A 13,752-nucleotide genomic window follows, 5' to 3' on the forward strand; every position below is an offset into this window, starting at 1 on the left:
GCCTTTGGACAATTTGGCGATCTTTCAGCCCATGAAATGCAGAAGGTGGCGATCTTTCAGCCCATGAAATGTAGGATTCAGCGATATTTCAGCCGATGCAAGACGTAAATAAAAAGTAGCGATATTTCAGCCATGCGAGAAAGATAAGGTGGCGATCTTTCAGCCGATGCAGGATGGAGACAGAGCTTAGTCTCGGAAGGTAGAAAGGTAGCCTTATGCAAAATGCAGAAAAATGCAGGATGGAGACAATGCTTAGTCTCGAAAGGCAGAAAGGTAACCTTATGCGATGCAGATAGAGGTAGAGCTTAACCTCGGAAGGCAGAAAGGTAGTCTTATGCAATGCAGATGGAGGTAGAGCTTAACTTCGGAAGGCAGAAAGGTAGCCTTATGCAAAATGCAGGATGGAGACAATGCTTAGTCTCGGAAGGCAGAAAGGTAACCTTATGCAATGCAGATGGAGGTAGAGTTTAACCTCGGAAGGCAGAAAGGTAGCCTTATGCGATGCAGATGGAGGTAGCCTTATGCAATGCAGAGAAATGCAGATGGAGGTAGAGCTTAACCTCGGAAGGCAAAAAGGTAGCCTTATGCTGTGCAAGAATGTAAAAGGACGATTAGTAGTAAGATCTCTTAGCTGATTAGGACAATATGACTGCTGGGGAAATTGTATACGGATAGCAGTTGCAGATAAGTGATGATTCTGAGATGTTGTATTCTTGAGAGTGCATAAATATACCTAATGATATTGCGAATTAAGTGCCTGTATCCAAAGAAAAATCGTGAGTTCTGTAAGGGGAAAGGTTAGTTCGTCTTCCCCGGGCTCTTGACGTTGTGTGTTATTAAGGTAGCGTCGCTAAACAACAACAATTCGGATAATAGTTATGCATGCTTTAGTAAATATAGCGTAAGTATATGATCAAAAATAGCTTTCTTTAGATGAACCGACGACTGCGACGTGGTTCAAGACATTGCAACCTCTTTTTCTCCGGAATTTTGAGGGCCTCCTCAAAATTCTGTCCCAGTTTGTTGAGCGGACATTTCTGACGGTTGTGCTGAATGACTAAAAAAACATCTTTGGAGTTTTGAGGGTCCTCCTCAAAATTCTGCCCCAGTTTACTGGGCTGGCACTTCTGGTGATGCGTGAACTAAAATTAACTTCGGAATTTTGAGGGTCCTCCTCAAAATTCTGCCCCAGTTCAAATAGCAGGGAAAAATGGAATTTTTATTAAATTATGACCGAACCCATAGGGTTGCCTACGTATCCCCTCTTAAACGGGAATCAGGTTAGGCGTAGTTCAAATTACATCATAGAGGGAATCATAAGTGGTTACACATAATATCATTTCACTGCATCTGAATTGATTGGCTTCGGCCAGACTTCTCCATCCATCTCTGCAAGAATAAGGGCTCCTCCAGTTAGAACCCGGTGAACCATGTACGGACCCTACCAATTGGGAGAGAACTTCCCCTTGGCTTCATCTTGATGTGGGATTATTTTCTTCAACACCAGTTGCCCCGGCGTAAACTTCCTTGGCTTAACCCTTTTGTTGAAGGCTCTAGACATTCTGTTCTGATACAACTGACAGTGGCAAATCACATTCATCCTTTTCCCATCTATAAGGGCTAACTGCTCGTAGCGACCTTTTACCCATTTTGCATCATCCAACTTTACTTCTTGTATGATCCTTAAGGAGGGAATTTCTACCTCGGCGGGGATGACCGCCTCTGTACCATAAACTAGCATGTAGGGAGTTGCTCCGGTCGATGTGCGAACTATAGTGCAGTATCTCAATAAGGCGAGTGATAACTTCTCATGCCATTATTTGTGCCTTTCGACCATCTTCCTTAGTATCTTCTTGATATTCTTGTTGATATTCATCTGAGACCTGTAGGCTGTAGAGTTCTTGTGTTTGATCTTGAAAGTTTCACACATTGCTTTCATCAAGTGGCTGTTGAGGTTGGAACCATTATTGGTGATGATTGATTCCAGAACTCTGAATCGACAAACAATGTGGTCGTGGACGAAACCCACCACAACCTTCTAGTGACCGCCTTGTATGATGCTGCTTCGACCCATTTGGTAAAATAATCGATCGCCACTAAGATGAACCTGTGCCCATTTGATGCGGCAGGCTCGATAGGTCCGATAACATCCATTCCCCAAGCGACGAATGACCATGGTGAGCTTGTTGCAGTAAGCTTATTTGGAGGTTCCTTTATCATATCTGCATGTATCTGACAGCGATGGCATTTGCGAACATACTGGATACAGTCTGTTTCCATAGTCATCCAAAAATACCCTGCTCGGAGTATCTTTTTTGCTAAGACAAAACCATTCATGTGCGGCCCACAGGTCCCTGCATGCACTTCGTCCAATAGCATGGCTGCTTCTTTTGCTTCGACACACCTTAGTAAACCCAAATCGGGAGTCCTTCTGTATAGGATTCCTCCACTGTGAAAAAAGTTGTTGGATAGCCTACGAAGTGTATGCTTCTGAGTAGCATTGGCAAGTCCTGGATATTCCCCTGTTGTCAAGTACTCCTTGATGTCATGGAACCATGGTTTTCCATCCGCTTCTTCCTCAACGTGGGCATAATAAGCTGGCTGATCATGAATCTTTACTGGGATGGGGTTAATGAAATTTGTATCTGGATGCTGGATCATGGACGATAAAGTAGCTAATGCATCAGCAAACTCGTTCTGGACTCTAGGGACGTGCTGAAATTCTGTCTTTTTGAACCTTTTCCTCAACTCCTGTATATGATGCAAGTAGGGAAGTATCTTAGAGTTCTTGGTTGCCCACTCTCTTCGAACCTGATGTATGAGCAAGTCTGAATCCCCAATCACTAGCAACTCCTGAACGTTCATGTCAATGGCCATTTTGAGCAACTCCTGAACGTTCATGTCAATGGCCTTATTGAGCCCCAAGATGCAGGCTTCATATTCGGCCATATTATTGGTGCAAGGGAACCTGAGCTTGGCAGATACCGGGTAGTGCTGGCCGGTTTCGAATACTAGGACTGCTCCTATGCCAACTCCTTTGAAATTTGCAGCTCCGTCGAAAAACAACCTCCAACCATCATAGGATTCTGTAATATCTTCTCCTATGAAAGATACCTCTTCATCGGGAAAATACGTTTTTAGGGGCTCGTATTCTCCGTCCACGGGATTCTCGGCAAGATGGTCCGCCAAGGCTTGCCCTTTGATTGCTTTCTGGGTCACGTAAACAATGTCGAATTCACTTAGCAGGATCTGCCACTTGGCGAGCTTGCCAGTGGGCATGGGCTTCTGGAAGATATACTTCAGAGGGTCCATTCTGGATATGAGATAAGTAGTGTAAGCACATAAGTAATGCCTTAACTTCTGCGCGACCCAAGTCAGAGCACAGCAAGTGCGTTCTAAAAGAGAATACTAGGCCTCGTACGATGTGAACTTCTTACTGAGATAGTAGATGGCTTGCTCCTTTCTCCCTGTTTTATCATGTTGTCCTAGAACACAACCTAATGCTCTATCCGATACCGTAAGGTAAAGCAATAGGGGTCTTCCTGGCTCAGGTGGAACCAAGACTGACGGCGTTGACCGGTATTCCTTAATTCTGTCAAAAGCTTTATGACAATCATTAGTCCATTTGGTAGCAACGTCTTTCTTCAACATTTTGAATATAGGTTCACAAATGACCGTGGATTGAGCTATGAACCGGCTGATATAGTTGAGTCTTCCCAAGAAACTCATCACGTCCTTCTTTTTCTTTGGCGTCGGAAATTCTTGGATAGCTTTGACCTTTGATGGATCCAATTCAATTCCTCGACGACTCACGATGAAATCCAATAATCTTCCAGCAGGAACCCCGAATGCACACTTGGCGGGATTCAGTTTCAGATTGTACCTCCTCATTCTGTTGAAGAACTTTCTTAGGTCTTCCATGTGATCCCTGACTTTCTTGGATTTGATGATGACATCATCCATATATACCTCGATCTCCTTGTGTATCATGTCATGAAAGATGGTAGTCATGGCTCTCATGTAGGTGGCACCAGCGTTCTTCAAACCGAACAACATCATTTTGTAATAGTACATTCCCCATGGCGTGATGAAAGCCGTTTTCTCTGCATCTTCCTCATCCATCCATATCTGATGATACCCAGCAAAACAATCAATAAAATACTGCAACTCGTGCTTGGCGCAGTTGTCGATAAGAATGTGTATGTTAGGCGAGGGGAAGTCGTCTTTGGGACTGGCCCGATTGAGATCCCGGTAGTCAACATAAACTCTAACTTTCCCATCCTTTTTTGGCACTGGCACGATGTTGGCTAACCATGTCGGATACTCTACTACCCCGAGAACCTTGGCTTTGACTTGCTTGGTAACCTCTTCTTTGATTTTCAAACTCATGTCGGGTTTGAATTTCCTGAGCTTCTGCTTTACCGGCGGGCATGTTGGATCTGTTGGTAGTTTGTAAGCTACAATGGAGGTGCTAAGACCAGTCATATCATCATATGACCAGGCGAATATGTCTTCATATTCCTTCAGGAACTTCGTGTACTCTTTCTTTTCTAATGGTGACAGGTGAACACTGATGCGTGTTTCTTTGACATTCCCTGTATCTCCCAGATTAACGACCTCAGTTTCGTCCAAGTTAGACTTAGGCCTATTTTCAAAATTCTCAGCTCCTCTGACGACCTCTTCTGGTATATCATCCTCTTCTGAGTCCGTATCCGTTTGTTGCGTCGTCTCGTTGCAAGTCATAATCTATGGTTCATCGACAAGGCAAGTAATAGTAATGCTGTGTAAAATAAAGTGAATGATAGAAAAATAATAAGAGCGAGATATATAATAAACTGAAATGCTTCGATTAAATTCGTAATTGTTTTGAGTATCAGAGCTCTTTTCAGAATTAAAGACAATGCGGAAATAAAATCAGCTAGTAAAAAGTAAAGTGTGATTTCGTGGTGATTTTGTTTAGCCTTGCTACCCCGAAGCTTTCCGGGCCCTGGTGGTTCTGATTGAGCAATTGCTGAGGCGCTCTCCTCGGTTCACAGCTTGTATAGAAGGGCCTTCCTCCCCTTCCTCCTCGAAAATAACACAACAGTCCATATCATCATCCTCCAGGAACAGATTCTTCACGGCTGCCAATGCTTCATCTTCCTCCGACCCATATATAATATCTGCCAGCTGGAAAGTCTGCTCTAGGTGAGGTATCGAATGCTCCAGTGGGTAGTAGGGACCGCGCCATGGTGGCGACCAGTGATTGAACTCCTCCCAAGTGTACTCATACCCCAAACCAAATGTAGTGCCATATTTCTTCAACTTGATGGGTTTGGCGATTCCCTGGAGGTTTTTGCTGAGTCCCTTTCCAGGTTCGTATCCACACCAATTCAGGATACTTTCAATCTTGTTATCCCACCATTTATCTTTGTCTACAACGTTGACTCTTTCAATGTGGTGGTATGTTTCTCCGCCTATTCTCCTTCTGCCTCCAATCATCGGGATGGTCTGGCGACTATATATGGGGTTGCTACCATCGCCATGAATGATCACCTCTTGGTGATTCCATTCGAACTTCACTGCCTGATGCAGGGTCGATGCTACAGCTCCAGCGGCATGGATCCATGGTCGTCCCAACAGCAAATTGTAGGATGCTGGGACATCTATCACTTGAAAGTCAACGTCGAACTAGGTTGGCCCAATTTGCAAGCATAGGTTGATCTCTCCGATAGTAGACCTTTGAGACCCATCGAAGGCTTTGATATTGATGGCCCCATCTTTGATCTCGTGCAGGCTCTTTCCCAATGTTCTGAGAGTTACCAATAAACAGATGTTGAGGCTGGAGCCTCCATCGATCAATACTCTAGTGACGAAGTAATCCTCGCATTGCACGGTGATGTGTAGGGCCATGTTGTGACTCAGTCCTTCCGACGGCCGTTCATCTTCGTGGAAGGTGATTTTGTGGCTTTCCTGTATTTGTCCTACCATATTTGCCATTTCACCCCCAGTTATGTTGCTGGGCACATAAGCTTCGCTCATTATCTTTATCAAGGCATTTTTGTGTGCATTAGAGCTCTGTAGAAGAGCTAGGATGGAGATCTGTGCTGGTGTTTTGTTCAACTGCTCAACGACTGAATACTCCTTAGCTTGTATTTTCCTCCAAAGATCATCAGGACCAGTTTCAGTAGTCTGTCCTGAGGCTTGCTTACTGGACTCAGCTAGGTGCTCTGGAGTGTAAACCCTGCTTGTTCTGGTCATACCCTGCGCAACAATTGCTTCTCCCGTCTTGGTCTTTCCTTTCCTCCTTGCTTCAGCTGTGTAATCCCATGGTATGACATTTGAGTGAAACGGTGTTATGTCTGACATTGCTACAGGAATGGGTACCCTCGGTGGTAACACAACTACTTCAAAGAGTACAGGTGCCTTTGGAGCCCCAAACTCAACCTCAATTGGCACGACCACTTTCGTAGAAGAAGGTGCTTCAAATTTGTGAGGTATAGACATGTTGACTTCATCGCCCCTGGAGGGATGGTTCTGTACAACAATCGGGTTAAGTGTGACTACCGGTTTCTTTGGCTCATTATCCTCAGCAATCAATCCTATCGATCCCTTGGGGTCCCAGTCATCTTCGATCTCGATCATGTGAATGTGCCCACCTCTATGATCAGGAAGAGGGTTGTTGCGGACATTGAGAGTAGGCTCCTTTGCTACGATAACCTTATTGTCTATCAGAGTTTGAATCTTGTCCTTCAATGAGCGGCACTCATCAATGGTATGTCCCTTCATGCCGGAGTGGTATGCACAGGTCTTATTAGGGTTGACCCAATGGGAAGGATTTTCTGGAGTTATGGCAGGGATAGGGGAGACATAACCAACAACTTTAAGTTTCTCATACAGCTGGTCAATTGGCTCAGCGATGGCTGTATATTGTCTGGGAGGTTTGCAGTCAAAATTTGGTCTGGGTCTAGGGAAATTTTGGCGAGTCAGAGGTGATTGGTAGTGAGGGAGTTGGGCATTATAAGCTTGTTAAACAGGTGCAGGTTGAGAGCATCTGGGTGAAGTGGGTTGATATGCGGGAGGTAGAGATGATTGGTAAACGGGTTGTGGATTTTGGTAAGAGGGTGCGGGTGCTTGGTAATTCGGGATAGGCGGATATGTAAGTGGAGGTGACGGGTAAGTGTGGTATTTTAGTGGTGATTTGGCTCCCTGTGCGACCATCACGACATTGACATCCTTCTTCTTGGACGTGCCACCAGACTGTAAAGCCTTGTTGGTGGCCTGCAATGCTTCAAGATTAGTAACCATACCATTCTTAATGCCTTCCTCAATTCTTTCTCCCAGCTTGATGATATCAAAGAATTTCTGGCCCTCGATCAGCATCAACCTCTCATAATATTGTGGGTCCTGAGCCCGGACGAAGAATCTGTTCATTTGTTCCTCTTCTAGGGATGACCTGACCTTAGCAGCCTCTGATCTCCAACGAGTAGCATACTCGCGGAATGTCTCGGTAGGCTTCTTCTTCAGATTCAGGATGTAGAATACATCCGGTGCATTCTCTATATTGAATCGGAACTTATCCATGAAATCCGATGCCATACCTACCTAGCTTGTCCATTTCTTTGGGTCATGAATGATGTACCAGGATAAAGCATCCCCCTTCAGGCTTCTCATGAAGAGTTTCATACGAATTTTCTCATTCCTTCCGACTCCGACCAGCTTATCACAATATGTCCTCAAATGGACTCTGGGATCTCCCGTGCCATCGAACATTTCGAACTTGGGAGGTTTGTATCCCTCCGGAAGTTCAACATCTGGCTGAATGCAGAGGTCCTCATAATTCAGCCCCTCTATGCCTTTGTTTCCTTCCATGCCCTGGACTCGGCTGGTCAATTTCTTGAGTTCTGCTGCCAAGTTTCTGATAAAAGAGTCCTTGTCATCAGACTCAGGTGCATTTGAGATTGGTTGAGTGTAGTGGGGTATAGTATCTACGTAGATGAGAGTGTTGTGGGGGTGGTCGTTTATGGTGTTCAATGGTTCAGGAATGGATAGTGGAGTGTGGCATGTGTTGCAATATTAAATATGAGTGGGTTGCATCTGTGGTTGTGGGGTGTTCTGTGGAGGTGCGGGATTTTGAGCATTTGAAAAGTTGACATCAGGAGCGGTGAGAGTGAATGATAAATTTGCCAAGTTCCGAACTTGATCCAGTTCTTCTTGGAACTTCAACAGTTTCTGCTCAAGTTGGGCAGCAGTTTCCTTAGCAACCGGGGTACCCTGAGGAATCTCAATTCTTTCAATTTCCTTTCGGCGTTTGAATCTCCCATTCTACCTTTGTCCTTGTTCCGGATAGGACTCGGAGGAGAAGGAGGAAGAGGGCCCTTGGATCTCGTGTTGTATGATGATGGTGCCAGAATGCACGAACTAACCTTTGGGGAGGGGAATAAAAATAAAGATAAACAAAAAGGTAACAAGTTAGTGCGGGTTATGAGAAGAAAATGTTGCAATATTTAAACACATTGTGCAAGAATATAAATTGCGTCCTAATTTGGGTGCCTCGTTGTTCCCAAGGTAGGCCTAGCGACAAATTAATTTGGAGAACTTATAATGCTAAATGCCTCATTTTATTGATAAAAATAAGACAAATTCACAACGATGCTAAGAAAATAAAATGTCACTAGTGGCCATTGGCCTTATTACATCATTAAAAGCAAAATAAAAGACTCCTAACTACTTGGTCCCAGAAGGACCTTCCCTAGATTTGGCATCTTTATCCCCCTCGAACAGCTTCACCAGCTCGCGTAGTCCTAGCTGCAGATAAGCTTGGGCCAAATGTCTGCTTGCATTCCCTTCAGCGTTCCGACAATCTTCAATCCTCTTAAGGAACTTTCCTTTTAGCTCCACTAGACCCCGTTCCAAATACCCTAGTTGTTTGTTGGCGCTGACAGCCATATCCTTCCATTCCTCGATCAACTTTTGATGGGCTTCTTGTATTTCCCGATGCTCACTTTCACACTCTCGAATTCTCTTGCGCAGTTGATTGTACTTAACCCGTGCTTCAGCTTTCTCGTCGATGATTCTGTGTCCGTGAATGAACCCGGGCTGACCCATACCATTGTGATTATCTTCCAACCAACCCGAATAGTGCGGCACGCAACCAGCGTGATACCTGTCTGGCTCAATAGATTCTTTCCCCAAAACGAGCTTGCAATGCCACATGTGTTGAGCTTGGCATTTGTGAGGGCTATCATCGTCCTAGAAATCAGCCCTAAAGTGACTCATTTTGTCGACCCTTGGTATGATTTGCTTCCTTCTAGCCTGCCTCATGGCTCGGAGGGGAACGTAGGGATAAGTTCCTCTTAGACCAATGAGTATGAGAAATGGTGCATCTCGGGATCGAACAATGAATTCTTCCGTAGGAAACCATTCAACCATCCACTGTACTTGGGATTCTTTTAGATTCTCAAATAGCTCCACTCATCTTCCAGCGTCTTCTGGTTGAGCGAACATGTTAGGCATATAATTCATACGCCTTGGCTGGTGGAAGGAAATGTGATCATCCCAGTCTCTGCATAAGATCTCTTGTCGGTATTCTCCTTTCTGGAGGTGCTCCATGAGCCAAAGCTGAAGTAATAAATTGCATCCCTCAAAATGACTGGCTTTTCGCTGACAGTTGTCCAGAGCCCGGTATATCTCAGCAACAATCATGGGCACTATACTGAAAGGCTGTCCGCCAATTCCTTCCATCAGAGTCTTGGTTACCATGGCCAGTCTAGTGTGGATCCTAGCCTTCTTCATAGGGAACACTATCATCCCCAGGAAACAAAACATGAATACGAAGACCCTTCTGTGAATATGCCCTAGTGAGGTGAGGGCAAATTCATCTGAGTAGGTGCGGTATGACTTGCTATGGCCGTACCTCTCGTACAAATAGTCGAATGGGACGTGGGAGTCTTTCAAACAGGTCAAGTCTGGGTTCTTCTTCAGTCCCATCATCTTAAGGAAGCCCCTACCCTTGCGATTCTCTGGCATAAGCAAACCCAGAGTCTCCCAAGGAATACCAACAAAGCCTTCTATTTCTTCGAGCAAATGAGTCATTTTAAGGTCCCCGAAGCGGAACACGGACTTGTCACTATTCCAGAACAGAGTTGCAGCCTCTATGATTTTGTTGTTAGGCTGGATTTCTAGAAGAGAAGGTAGATTCCCTAAGTATTTGTGGACGAGTGTCTGATCACTGGAGTGGAGATCTTCCCACTAATTCAGCAGCCTTGGATAAATGTTGGTTACCATGCCAAATCTGGGGACTTCATGCCTCATTTTATGCAAAACAAAATGTTAGACCCCTACCCCACCAAACTCAACTATTTAAACCAATAATTAGCATAAAAAGCATTTAGTTCTCCAAATAAATGCACAGAACATGTAGGTGTCCATTTGGGTTTCAGGAAAACCCGATGGACTTTGGACAAGGCTATCTTAATGAGTCATTATGTGGACAACATAACTGACTCGGCTAGGTTTGACCATGATGCATGCACAATTAGACAGAGTAAGGTTTCTATTGGGGTATTAAATAGGTACTCTTGAGCGGACAACTCAAGAGGGAAAGGCATGGAACCGTCGACTGCACCGCTGATCGACTGGTTTTACCGCAAATATACCTTTGCCGAATTTAAAGGGTGATAATATTGAAAGAGTGCAACTACTCGTTATAAACGTTACTATGGTATTTGTTTGGCACGAGTGGAATATGATGTTGAAGATGCAGTTTACAAGAATGAAACAAATTGACATGTATTTTCACGTTCATAAGATAAATGATTACAATAATTGCAGTAATTACAACAGTATTGAAATAAAGCAGTAAAGGAAAGCAGCTAAAGGAAAGAAAAGACATGAAGAGCCAAGTCAGTTTCGTAGCGAATAAAAGACAGTAAATAAAGCAATTAATGAGATAGTAAAGTCACAAGCAACATGCAATGGTAAAAGCCTAAAGAATCTCCCCAACAGAGTCGCCATGCTGTCGATGTCCCCTTTTTCTCTAACCGTGGGGTCAGAAATCAGGTATACGACATTGGGAGGACAACTCTATTCCCTTTCGAGAATTGGGTTTAAAAGTTGAAGAGTCGACACCTAATGATTATAGTACATTAGGACATTTTTTAGAAAAGTTTGAGATGAAGAGACCAGAGATTAGGGTAAGGGCTAGAAATTATCCCGAGGGGAAGGTGTTAGGCACCCCTCAAGATCCACAAGTGTGGTTCCCCGCCATGCTACAATTGTGACTTTACAAGTAAACAATCAAGGCTCAAATAAGGACTTGCATACAACATTGTAATTATGTTGAAACTTATGAAAGTAAGTAGAAAGAGAGCAAGGATTTGAAAAGTTTAAACAACTCTAAAGGAAGCGAATAAAGAAAAGGGGGTCCTAGGTTTGTGATTAATATGGATCACTTCAATGCAATATCCAGCAATCACTCCTCAGAAGAGGGGTCGCACGTGATATTAGCGTACCGGTCATCATATCCATATTCTACCCTTCCCACCCCGTTAAGGTATTAAAGCGCGGAATGGTATCGTTACTTATTTCATGTTATTACCCGTCCCAATCCTATCAATCTCGGAGGCATTGAGACTACTAATCCTGAAGGGGAGGGAGTTGGGGCTTTTATGATTTTAAAAGGATAAAATTCTAGGGCGACAAACAAAACACATAAAGCAGATATGGGAAAACACATAACAGTTGAAAGGCTCAAATAAACCTCCTCAAGTCAGAAAAGCATAGGGTTTAGCATGTCTTACATGTACTGATTAGGTCTGAATTAAACTTAAAAAATGCGTGAGGCAGACTGATTTATTACATACTTCAGATAAGAAATCCGAATCAGACCTGCCTGCTGGTTGGAATTGTCAAAGACTGATGCACTTATGGCTTTTACCCTAAAGCTTGCCTAGGTGAAACCTATAGGCATGATATCTAATAATGCAAAGTATACTAATTTTAAGGAAAAGCTTTACTGATTTTAGAAAAAGGGATCTGCAGATTTTAAGACGGGTTTTAGATTCGAAACGAGGCTGATTCAATTAACTGATCCTATAGGCATGGTTTCTAAGTGTCATTGATCTTAAACAGTTGCAAGAATCCTATAGACATGATATCTAAGCGTTACCGATTTTAAACGTTTATAGAAGTGCAGAAGTCCTATAGGCCTGGTGTCTAAAATACTGATTGTTATTTAAACATATACACACGTTTGCCTAATGATAGATGTATATGCAGAATACAGAAAGTCCTATAGGCATGGTGTCTATATGAGAATGCAGAAAATCTTATGGACATGATATCTATGTGAGAATGCAGAGTTTCAATGATTTATAAAATGCAGAACTTTAAAACATTGTAATTCCTATAGGCATGATCTCTAGATAAGATGCAAAATTTTATAAATGATAACCCCTATAGGCATGATATCTACCCCTTGCATGCATAGTTCCCCACCCTTTTCCACTAGACGACCCCAAATGTTTATTACAAGATTATTACAAACCAGAATCGTTAAAAGAAAAATAAAATAAAAATTACATCAGAAAACTAAAAGTCCGAACCAAGGAGAGCCTGATTCGTACTTCTGTCTGAAGCATGACGTAAACCAACTCCAAAGATCAAGTTCCAAAGCCTTTCTCTCATTTGGGATGTGTCAAAGTTCCCAAGAGTCTCAAAGGGGCTCCGGGCAATGCTTACACCCCAAATATATTTCAGAATCAAGGACATCGTGCAGTGTGGAAGGGCCAACCCTCAAATGTCCAAGTTCAGAGGGAACTCAAGGTCCCAAAGCAAGGCTCATAAGAAGGGGGTAGAACTTAAAATCTAAGAGTAGGTGCAAGTGCAAGGGAGGGGGAGTGATAAGCTGGTGGTCATGCCAAGCAACTTGAAGTACTGGCACACCCCTGACCAACTTGTCATTTCAAGTTGAGGAGTTAGGGCTTATTGAAAGCTAGGCTCAGGCCTGGGCAGCCATTTAAGAGACTACCAGATCATGAGCCTTAACTCAGCATACATAGGGGTAAGGGTTGGGGATTCATAACAGAAACAGTAGACAAAGGAAAAGTGGGCAAAGGACATGATCAGCAATAAAACATACTGACACCCTTTACTTGGGGTTAAAATTCTGTTCATGGACAACAACTCATGTTGCCATGCCCTGAATCCCCATTTACAAACACATAGAGGGTAAATGTATATGGATCAAGCATTCGCAAGAAAGTAAAGCAAACAGCAGCATATAAACATGTCAAACTTTGCAGGTAATAGGCATAGATGTAAAGGTTCTAAGTAAACACATTAGGATGATTGCTAGGAACTGAATCAAGACATACCAGTAAAAGAGCAAGAGTAGGATGCAAAGACAAAGTAGTAGTAGTATATTAGCCTTGACTTTCACCCAGCTAATAATAAGCAGGAGCAGGGAACAATAGTAGAGAAGAGAGCAAGAGGGAATGCAGGTTTTGAAAGTAGTAGTAGCGTGTAAGAGTATGCAATTCGAAGTGTGTTGTAAAAAGTATTGAATTGTCCCTTTTATAGTGCAGAGAAGCAAGTAAGAAACGTAAGAAAATAGTTTACAATCAATCACATAGAATTTCTCTTCAGCTAAGGGATTTGATTTCAAACGGGTAGAAGGTAATTAAGGAAAGAATTTGATTAGAATCTTTTCCAAAGTAGTACAAGAAGGGAAAATACATAGGAACTATTTAAGGAAAGAGTTTGATAGCAACA

Source organism: Nicotiana tabacum, chromosome 16, assembly GCF_000715075.1.
Source record: "Nicotiana tabacum cultivar K326 chromosome 16, ASM71507v2, whole genome shotgun sequence".
Lineage (NCBI taxonomy): Eukaryota > Viridiplantae > Streptophyta > Magnoliopsida > Solanales > Solanaceae > Nicotiana > Nicotiana tabacum.